This window comes from Erinaceus europaeus, chromosome 4, assembly GCF_950295315.1.
Source record: "Erinaceus europaeus chromosome 4, mEriEur2.1, whole genome shotgun sequence".
NCBI classification, from domain to species: Eukaryota; Metazoa; Chordata; class Mammalia; order Eulipotyphla; family Erinaceidae; genus Erinaceus; species Erinaceus europaeus.
Window position 1 is genome coordinate 35990924 of NC_080165.1, and position 10970 is coordinate 36001893.

General features: G+C 37.5%; 2 pseudogenes; both read left to right on the forward strand.

The window, feature by feature from the left end:
- The first annotated feature begins 5132 nt into the window (after nt 1–5132).
- Nucleotides 5133–6086, forward strand: LOC132538194 (putative olfactory receptor 2B8; annotated as a pseudogene).
- Nucleotides 6087–9713: 3627 nt separating this feature from the next.
- LOC132538195 (putative olfactory receptor 2B8) lies at nt 9714–10667 on the forward strand (annotated as a pseudogene).
- The last annotated feature ends 303 nt before the right edge of the window (nt 10668–10970 follow it).

Consider the following 10970-nt stretch of genomic DNA (forward strand, 5'->3'; position numbering starts at 1 on the left):
TACTTCAATTAGAGAGAGATACAGAGAGGAAAATACTGAGAGATGCCAGAATACTGCTCAAGTCTGGCTTATGGTGGTGCTGGGGATTGAACCTGGGACCTCAGAGCTACAGGCATACAGGTATTTTGCATAATCATTACGCTGTCTTCCCAGTCTGGCTCCTATTTTCTCTTAAATTGCACAGTGTTTTTCTCTATGTTAACATTTATTATTAGTGCTTGTAGCTTTTAAATATGTTTTCCTCTTGTAAAGAGGTACAAAATACCTATAATATGTATAGGACATTTAATTGTTGAGCTTAAAGTTATTTGTTGAAGTATCTCCTGGCTTCTGCTCCCAGTTTCTTTAAGAAATCAATGTGGCTGTATCAAAACAGAGTCAGATTAAAAAAAATTTAGAAACAGAAGTGAAAACACAAAGCAGAACTTGGACTGGATTTAGTGTATTGCACCAAAGTAAAACACTCTGAAGTGGAGGAGTGAGGGGCTCAGGGAAGGGAGTGTTCAGGTCCTGGAACATGATGGTGAAGAAGGACCTAAGTGGGGGGTTAGAGCGTTATGCAGAAAACTGAGAAATGTTATACATGTACAAACTACTATATTTTACTGTTGACTGTAAACCATTAATCCCCTCACTAAAGACAAAAAAAAAGGGAAAAAATCCTTAGAGAGTTTAAGAAATTACTAACAACGTAATCATATGACTGTGACTGAGTAAATAATTTTCAGATGCTACTAACGTTGCTGTATGACTATGCCTACACAACACTAATTAGCAGGAAAAAATGGTCAGAGCTAGTAACTTGTTTGGTCTCATGTAGCTAACTCTTCAAGATAGTTCCTAGAAAGGTGCATGTATGAAATCAACTCATGTAAATGAGTGTCATTAGTTTTTTTTTAATTTAAGAAAGGATTAATTAACAAAACCATAGGATAGGAGGGGTACAACTCCATACAATTCCCACCACCCAATCTCCATATCCCACCCCCTCCCCTGATAGCTTTCCCATTCTCCATCCCTCTGGGAGCATGGACCCAGGGTCATTGTGGGTTACAGAAGGTAGAAGGTCTGGCTTCTGTAATTGCTTCCCTGCTGAACATGGGCGTTGACTGGTCGGTCCATACTCCCAGTCTGCCTCTCTCTTTCCCTAGTAGGGTGGGTCTCTGGGAAAGCAGAGCTCCAGGACACATTGGTGGGGTCCTTAGTCCAGGGAAGCCTGGCTGGCATCCTGATGGCATCTGGAACCTGGTGACTGAAAAGAGAGTTAACATACAAAGCCAAGAAAATTGTTGAGCAATCATGGACCCAAAGCTTGGAATAGTGGAGAGGAAGTGTTAGGGGGGGGGTACTCACTGCAAACTCTAGTATATATTTTGTAGTAGTTTATGGATACGTGTGAACATATGCTCTCTCACAGAAACTGGTGTATATCTAGGTTTTGGGACGTTGTTAGAAAGTGAACCACCTGAAATGGAATTAGAGTATACTATGAAAGGAAAGGTCTCACCTCAGTAATGAAGCTGAAGGGTTGTCATTCCACACGTGAAGTCTCTGGACACAGTCTGAAGTGAAGCATGTTGAGGTGGCAATCATTGCGTTGGTTAGGTTGTGATCGGCAGATGCAATATTATTTGATACGGATTGGGAGAGGCATAAGGGAAAGTGGGCCCTATCTAAGGGTTCCAGGACTGGGGGAAGTAGAGGCTCTATAGTGGAGATGTGAGGTTCCTGCTGTCTTAGGGTTCAAAAGGACAATGGATAGTTAATGTTATCATCACATTAATTGGTAATTGGGTTAACTTTGAAAAGTCCTTTTGTTAGGGTTTGCTGTACAGTACCCAGTATCTTGTATATAGCTGTGCTATTGGTTGCTTCTGATCTACTTGGTCTAGGCTTTTGAGAGAGTCTGCATATCAATTACACAACCTATATATTAAAAAGATTCAGTTTGTGTTTTGAAAAACTTCGAGACATACAATAATTTTCCCCCTCTCATATTAATTAACTACTGATTTATATGACTACATTTTACTAGGAGTGTACATAAACACCATTACCACCACCAAAAGACTGTGACCCATCCCTCCCACCCACTCCAACCCCCTACTGGCTCAGGAAGCTGCATGTCTACCCCTCACCACAGGGTTTTTACTTTGGTGCCCTACTTACAATTTGGTCAGGTCCTGCTTTTAGTTTCCCTTTCAGATCTTCTTTCTCAACTTCTGTTGATGAGTGGGATCATCACATACTCATCTTTATCTTTCTGACTTAGCTCACTTAACATAATTCTTTCTAGCTCTGTCCAAGATGGGTCAGAGAAGGTGGGTTCATTGTTCTTGATAGCTGCGTAGTATTCCATTGTGTATATATACCACAGCTTTCTCAGCCACTCATCTGCTGTTGGGCACCTGGGTTGCTTCCAGGTTTTAGCTATTATGAATTGTGCTGCTATGAACATAGGAGTACACACCTCTTTTTGGTTGGGTGTTATGGAGTCCTTGGGGTATAAGCCCAGGAAAGGAATTACTGGATCATATGGAAGATCCATGTCTAGCCTTCTGAGAATTTTCCAGACTGCTCTCCACAGAGGCTGGGCCAATTTACATTCCCACCAGCAATGTAAAAGGGTTCCTCTGTCCCCACAACCTCTCCAGCATTTGTTGCTGCTGTCCTTTTTGATGTATGCCATCCTTACAGGAGTGAGGTGGTATCTTAGTGTTGTCTTAATTTGCATTTCTCTGACAATCAGTGACCTAGAGAAGTTTTTCATATGTTTGTTAGCCTTTTGGATCTCCTCTGAGGTGAATGTTTTGTTCATATCCTCTGCCCATTTTTGGATGGGGTCATTTGCTTTTTTTGGTGCTAAGTTTGCCGAGCTCTTTGTATATTTTGGTGATTAGTTTCTTGTCTGATGTATGGCATGTGAAGATCTTTTCCCATTCTGTGAAGGGTCTCTCTGTTTGTTTAATAGTTTCTTTGGATGTGCAGAAGCTTTTCAATTTGATGTAGTTCCATTGGTTTGTTACTGCTTTAGTCTTCCTTGCAATTGGGTTTGATTCATCAAAGATGTCCTTGAGGTGTAGGTGGGAAAGTGTTTTACCAATGTTTTCCTCTAAGTATTTGATTGTTTCTGGTCTGACATGTAGGTCTTTGATCCATTTGGAGTTGATTTTTGTTTCTGGTGAGATAAAGTGGTTCAATTCCATTCTTCTGCATGTTACAACCCAGTTTTCCCAGCACCATTTATTGAAGAGAGCCTCCTTTTTCCATTTAATCCTTTGGGCCCCCTTATCAAAGATTAGATGTCCATAGGTGTGGGTTGTCATTGAATTTTATAATGTTGAAATCTCATTTTCTTTATGGCTTTTCTTGTGTTAATTTAAATATGAGTTTAATTTATATTTCTTTTGACAAAGGATTTTATTTATTTCCATGAGATAGTCACAGGGACCAGAGCACTGGTCAGCTGCGTCTTATGGTGGTGATAGGCATTGAACCTGGGGCCTTTGGGTCTCAGGAAAGAAAGTCTGATGCACAATTGCTTTACTATCTCTACAGTTTTTAGTTCTATCTCTTTGATCTGTCATTGTTTTGACAATGTATCTGTATCTCTGTGTATTTGTCTATTTATATTGCTGCAGGGAGCAGTCTAAAGCATTATTGTTGCTTTTTTAAAGTTAAAATTTTTTTATTACCTTCATTTATTTATTTGATAGAGACAGCCAGAAACTGAGAGGACGGAGATAGAGAGGGAGAGAGAGACAGACACCTGCAGACCTACTTCACCACTTGCAAAGCTTTCCCCCTGCAGGTAGGGACCGGGGGTTTAAACCCGGGTCCTTGTGCACTGTAACATGTGCACTCAACTAGCTTTGTCACCACCTGGCCCCAGAATTATTGTTTTGACATAAGCTAAATTATTGTTTAATAAGCTTAACATGTTTGTCTTCATTAGAATACCATAGCCAATATTCCTATCTCCTTCATTATAATTTCACACGTTTGAATTGTTGGTAGTATGTGAAAATGAAATTAACAGAATGAAAAGGAAATTTTGGTCAATGTATTTTATAAATTGATTTCCAACTAACTACGCATAGACATTAAGTTTACAAAAGTTCTTCCTAAATTACAGTAGACATTTTGAGGCAAAGAATTAAACTATCTAATTATATGTTGGTATTTTTAGACTCTATCTCATTGAGTATTCAGTTACTTATGATCATACATAAAGCTCAGAACAGCATTCACAAATGTATTAGGTTAAACAGTAAGAAGATAGGCAGACTAATCAAATTTGTACATTTGCAGAACTATAAGCGACATTGTAAATGTAATTACTACATTGTATAAGTATGTTATAGGCTATAAATTCCTTATATAGAATGAATTTAGAAGTTATTCTGTAACAAAATATATTTCATGTGAAATATGTACAAATCTGATTGTGTAAATTTACAAGGGACATAGTTAAATTAATCTATCTCCACATGCGTTCCTTTCTTATTTTTCATCATTCTACATGTTTTATTCTATTTTCATATATATATATGTATATATATATGTATATATAATGATTTCAATCCTATTAGATCCTATATGAAAAAAACCTTCATTCTTGATTGGCACAATAACATTATATACTATTTAATTATTATATTAATATAAACACTGTTGTTTTATGATGATGTGGAATTAAGTTTATATAAGATGTGCCAGTTACAATGAACAGATACTTAAAATTAATTTTATAATTATATTTAAATAAATATATATTTGCTATTTATATGTACAGTACACACACATACACACACACATATTAGGAGAAGATAGGTGGCAAAGTATTAGGGCACCAACATACATGATTGACATCCCATAGTTTCCAAGTTCAATCCCTAGAACTGCATTATGACACAGCTGAGCAATGTTCTTGTTCTCTCTTTCATTTGTCTCACTAACAATTAAGGTAAATAATAAATAAGAAATGTATATATACACATACATTGCATTTGAATACAATAAATAGTGGCATACAAGATCCCGGCATATAGCTATCATCATGAGAAACTACCATTCACTTTATTTGAAGGTACATTCTAGAAATTGATGAATTCTTTGTATTGACAGGAAACATGTACTAACAAATGATGGCACAGAAAAATGGCAGCTCTTTCACTGGATTCATCCTACTGGGTTTCTCTGACAGGCCTCAACTGGAGTTAGTCCTCTTCACTGTCCTTTTGATCTTCTATAGCTTCATTTTACTGGGAAACACAGCTATCATTGTACTGTCTTACCTGGACCCAAACCTTCACACACCTATGTACTTTTTCCTCTCCAACCTAAGCTTCCTGGACCTGTGTTACACTACTAGCACAGTCCCTCAGCTTTTGGTTAATCTCAGTGGAGTTGACAAATCTATCTCCTTTGGTGGTTGTGTGGCTCAGCTGTATAGCTCTCTTGGGTTGGGAGGTACTGAGTGTGTATTGTTAGGAGTCATGGCATTTGACCGCTATGCAGCTATTTGCAGGCCCCTGCAGTACACTGTGATCATGCACCCTCGTCTCTGTGCCTTCCTGGCTTCTGCTTCATGGATCCTTGGCTTCTCCAACTCCTTATTGCAGACTGTGCTGACCTTCCTTATATCACTCTGTGGGAGAAATAAATTAGACCACTTCTTTTGTGAGGTTCCTGCATTGATCAAGCTTGCCTGTGTTGATACCACAAGGATTGAGGCTGACCTATTCTTTGTTGGTGTCATCATTCTTCTCATTCCCGTTGCATTAATCACTTTATCTTATAGTCGTATTGTTAGTGCCATCTTAAGAATAAAATCATCAGCTGGAAGGAGAAAAGCCTTTGGCACCTGTGGATCCCACCTCATAGTGGTCTCTCTGTTCTATGGCACAGCCATCTATGCTTATCTCCAGCCCAGCAACAACTACTCTCAGGATCAAGGCAAGTTTACCTCTCTCTTCTACACTGTCTTTATACCCATGATCAATCCCCTCATATACACACTGAGGAACAAGGATGTAAAGGGAGCAATGAAGAAGGTGTTTCTGAAAGTCTATAGCTTCAGATGATTGTGGAGGACACTAACGACTTGAATATCAAAATACATCAAATGAATTTATTTTTGTGTGTTTAATAGTGGGATATAAGATTTTAAGATTATATTGTGTAGTTCCACACCACACTCAGAGTCAAAGGTCTGTGTTTCTACTTCCCTACCTTTCAAAGACAATCATGGTTGTTCTCACAAGTCTTAGAAATAGTTTGCTTGCTTCTGTTTTTTCCCCACGTTCTCTAGATTCCACATAAGGGTGAAACCATATGGTAGTTGTCATTTAATTCTTTACTTATTTCTCTTAGAATGATCACATCCAGTTCCATTCAAAGGGCATACTATCATGCCTTTTTAACTGCAGAGTAGTGTTCCGTGGACCATAAATTAGATATTTCTTCCTTCCTTCCTTCCTTCCTTCCTTCCTTCCTTCCTTCCTTCCATCCTTCCTCCCTCTCTTTCTTTCTCTCTTTCTTTCTTTCTTTCTTTCTTTCTTTCTTTCTTTCTTTCTTTCTTTCTTTCTTTCTTTCTTTCTTTCTTTCTTTCTTTCTTTCTTTCTACCAGAGCACTGCTCAGCTCTGGTTTATGGTGGTGCAGGGAATTGAAGTTGTAACTTTGGAGCCTCAGGTATCAGAGTCTCTTTGCATAGCCATTATGCTATCTACCTCTGCTTAGATAGCTTTTTTTTAGCCACTTACTTGCAAATAGTCATTTGGGCTGCTTCCATTTTTTGGCTATTATGAGTAATCAGCTATGAACATAGGAGTACATATTAATCAAACAAGCACACTTTAATCTCTAATAAAATATTCTGAAGTCTAAATTTGTGAAACCATTTAGAAATTAGTCTATGACCTCATCAGTGTAGCAGCCTTTAGCTTATTTTCACAGAAGCCTGTTTACAAAAATAACTGAGTGATGAATGCGATACAGTTTTGCTAGTGGTAATATTAGCGTTAATTACTATAACATAGAAGTGTGTATAATTTTGAAAATAGCTAGAGAGATATAAGATGTGAAGTATGGAAGTTGGTTATTTAATTTTTTTTTTTTTGCCTCCAGGGTTATTGCTGGGGCTCAGTTCCTGCACCACGAATCCAGTGCTCCTGGGGGCTATTTTTTCCCTTTTGTTTCATCGTTGTTCTTCTTATTGTTGTTGCTGTCATTTTTGTTGGATAGACATAGAGAAATGGAGAGAAATGGGGAAGACAGAGAGGAGGGAGAGAAAGATAGACACCTGCAGACCTGCTTCACCGCCTGTGAAGTGACTCCCCTACAGGTGGAGAGCTGGGCTCAAACCGGGATCCTTGCGGTCTTTGTTGTGCTTCGTGGCATGTGTGCTTAACCCACTGTGCTGTAGCTTGCCCCAAGGTTATTTTAAGTTTTTGAGCTCTTTATATATTTTGGTGATTAGTTTCTTGTCTGATGTCTGGCATGTGAAGATCTTCTCCCATTCTGTGAGGGGTCTCTCTGTTTGTTTAATAGTTTCTTTGGATGTGCAGAAGCTTTTCAATTTGATGTAGTCCCATTGGTTTGTTTCTGCTTTGGTCTTCCTTGCAATTGGGTTTGATTCATCAAAGATGTCCTTGAGGTGTATGTGGGAAAGTGTTTTACCAATGTTTTCCTCTAAGTATTTGATTGTTTCTGGTCTGACATCTAGGTCTTTGATCCATTTGGAGTTGATTTTTGTTTCTGGTGAGATAAAGTGGTTCAATTTCATTCTTCTGCATGTTTCAACCCAGTTTTCCCAGCACCATTTATTGAAGAGAGCCTCCTTTTTCCATTTAATCCTTTGGGCCCCCTTATCAAAGATTAGATGTCCATAGGTGTGGGTTGTCATTGAATTTTATAATGTTGAAATCTCATTTTCTTTATGGCTTTTCTTGTGTTAATTTAAATATGAGTTTAATTTATATTTCTTTTGACAAAGGATTTTATTTATTTCCATGAGATAGTCACAGGGACCAGAGCACTGGTCAGCTGCGTCTTATGGTGGTGATAGGCATTGAACCTGGGGCCTTTGGGTCTCAGGAAAGAAAGTCTGATGCACAATTGCTTTACTATCTCTACAGTTTTTAGTTCTATCTCTTTGATCTGTCATTGTTTTGACAATGTATCTGTATCTCTGTGTATTTGTCTATTTATATTGCTGCAGGGAGCAGTCTAAAGCATTATTGTTGCTTTTTTAAAGTTAAAATTTTTTTATTACCTTCATTTATTTATTTGATAGAGACAGCCAGAAACTGAGAGGACGGAGATAGAGAGGGAGAGAGAGACAGACACCTGCAGACCTACTTCACCACTTGCAAAGCTTTCCCCCTGCAGGTAGGGACCGGGGGTTTAAACCCGGGTCCTTGTGCACTGTAACATGTGCACTCAACTAGCTTTGTCACCACCTGGCCCCAGAATTATTGTTTTGACATAAGCTAAATTATTGTTTAATAAGCTTAACATGTTTGTCTTCATTAGAATACCATAGCCAATATTCCTATCTCCTTCATTATAATTTCACACATTTGAATTGTTGGTAGTATGTGAAAATGAAATTAACAGAATGAAAAGGAAATTTTGGTCAATGTATTTTATAAATTGATTTCCAACTAACTACGCATAGACATTAAGTTTACAAGAGTTCTTCCTAAATTACAGTAGACATTTTGAGGCAAAGAATTAAACTATCTAATTATATGTTGGTATTTTTAGACTCTATCTCATTGAGTATTCAGTTACTTATGATCATACATAAAGCTCAGAACAGCATTCACAAATGTATTAGGTTAAACAGTAAGAAGATAGGCAGACTAATCAAATTTGTACATTTGCAGAACTATAAGCGACATTGTAAATGTAATTACTACATTGTATAAGTATGTTATAGGCTATAAATTCCTTATATAGAATGAATTTAGAAGTTATTCTGTAACAAAATATATTTCATGTGAAATATGTACAAATCTGATTGTGTAAATTTACAAGGGACATAGTTAAATTAATCTATCTCCACATGCGTTCCTTTCTTATTTTTCATCATTCTACATGTTTTATTCTATTTTCATATATATATATGTATATATATATGTATATATAATGATTTCAATCCTATTAGATCCTATATGAAAAAAACCTTCATTCTTGATTGGTACAATAACATTATATACTATTTAATTATTATATTAATATAAACACTGTTGTTTTATGATGATGTGGAATTAAGTTTATATAAGATGTGCCAGTTACAATGAACAGATACTTAAAATTAATTTTATAATTATATTTAAATAAATATATATTTGCTATTTATATGTACAGTACACACACATACACACACACATATTAGGAGAAGATAGGTGGCAAAGTATTAGGGCACCAACATACATGATTGACATCCCATAGTTTCCAAGTTCAATCCCTAGAACTGCATTATGACACAGCTGAGCAATGTTCTTGTTCTCTCTTTCATTTGTCTCACTAACAATTAAGGTAAATAATAAATAAGAAATGTATATATACACATACATTGCATTTGAATACAATAAATAGTGGCATACAAGATCCCGGCATATAGCTATCATCATGAGAAACTACCATTCACTTTATTTGAAGGTACATTCTAGAAATTGATGAATTCTTTGTATTGACAGGAAACATGTACTAACAAATGATGGCACAGAAAAATGGCAGCTCTTTCACTGGATTCATCCTACTGGGTTTCTCTGACAGGCCTCAACTGGAGTTAGTCCTCTTCACTGTCCTTTTGATCTTCTATAGCTTCATTTTACTGGGAAACACAGCTATCATTGTACTGTCTTACCTGGACCCAAACCTTCACACACCTATGTACTTTTTCCTCTCCAACCTAAGCTTCCTGGACCTGTGTTACACTACTAGCACAGTCCCTCAGCTTTTGGTTAATCTCAGTGGAGTTGACAAATCTATCTCCTTTGGTGGTTGTGTGGCTCAGCTGTATAGCTCTCTTGGGTTGGGAGGTACTGAGTGTGTATTGTTAGGAGTCATGGCATTTGACCGCTATGCAGCTATTTGCAGGCCCCTGCAGTACACTGTGATCATGCACCCTCGTCTCTGTGCCTTCCTGGCTTCTGCTTCATGGATCCTTGGCTTCTCCAACTCCTTATTGCAGACTGTGCTGACCTTCCTTATATCACTCTGTGGGAGAAATAAATTAGACCACTTCTTTTGTGAGGTTCCTGCATTGATCAAGCTTGCCTGTGTTGATACCACAAGGATTGAGGCTGACCTATTCTTTGTTGGTGTCATCATTCTTCTCATTCCCGTTGCATTAATCACTTTATCTTATAGTCGTATTGTTAGTGCCATCTTAAGAATAAAATCATCAGCTGGAAGGAGAAAAGCCTTTGGCACCTGTGGATCCCACCTCATAGTGGTCTCTCTGTTCTATGGCACAGCCATCTATGCTTATCTCCAGCCCAGCAACAACTACTCTCAGGATCAAGGCAAGTTTACCTCTCTCTTCTACACTGTCTTTATACCCATGATCAATCCCCTCATATACACACTGAGGAACAAGGATGTAAAGGGAGCAATGAAGAAGGTGTTTCTGAAAGTCTATAGCTTCAGATGATTGTGGAGGACACTAACGACTTGAATATCAAAATACATCAAATGAATTTATTTTTGTGTGTTTAATAGTGGGATATAAGATTTTAAGATTATATTGTGTAGTTCCACACCACACTCAGAGTCAAAGGTCTGTGTTTCTACTTCCCTACCTTTCAAAGACAATCATGGTTGTTCTCACAAGTCTTAGAAATAGTTTGCTTGCTTCTGTTTTTTCCCCACGTTCTCTAGATTCCACATAAGGGTGAAACCATATGGTAGTTGTCATTTAATTCTTTACTTATTTCTCTTAGAATGATCACATCCA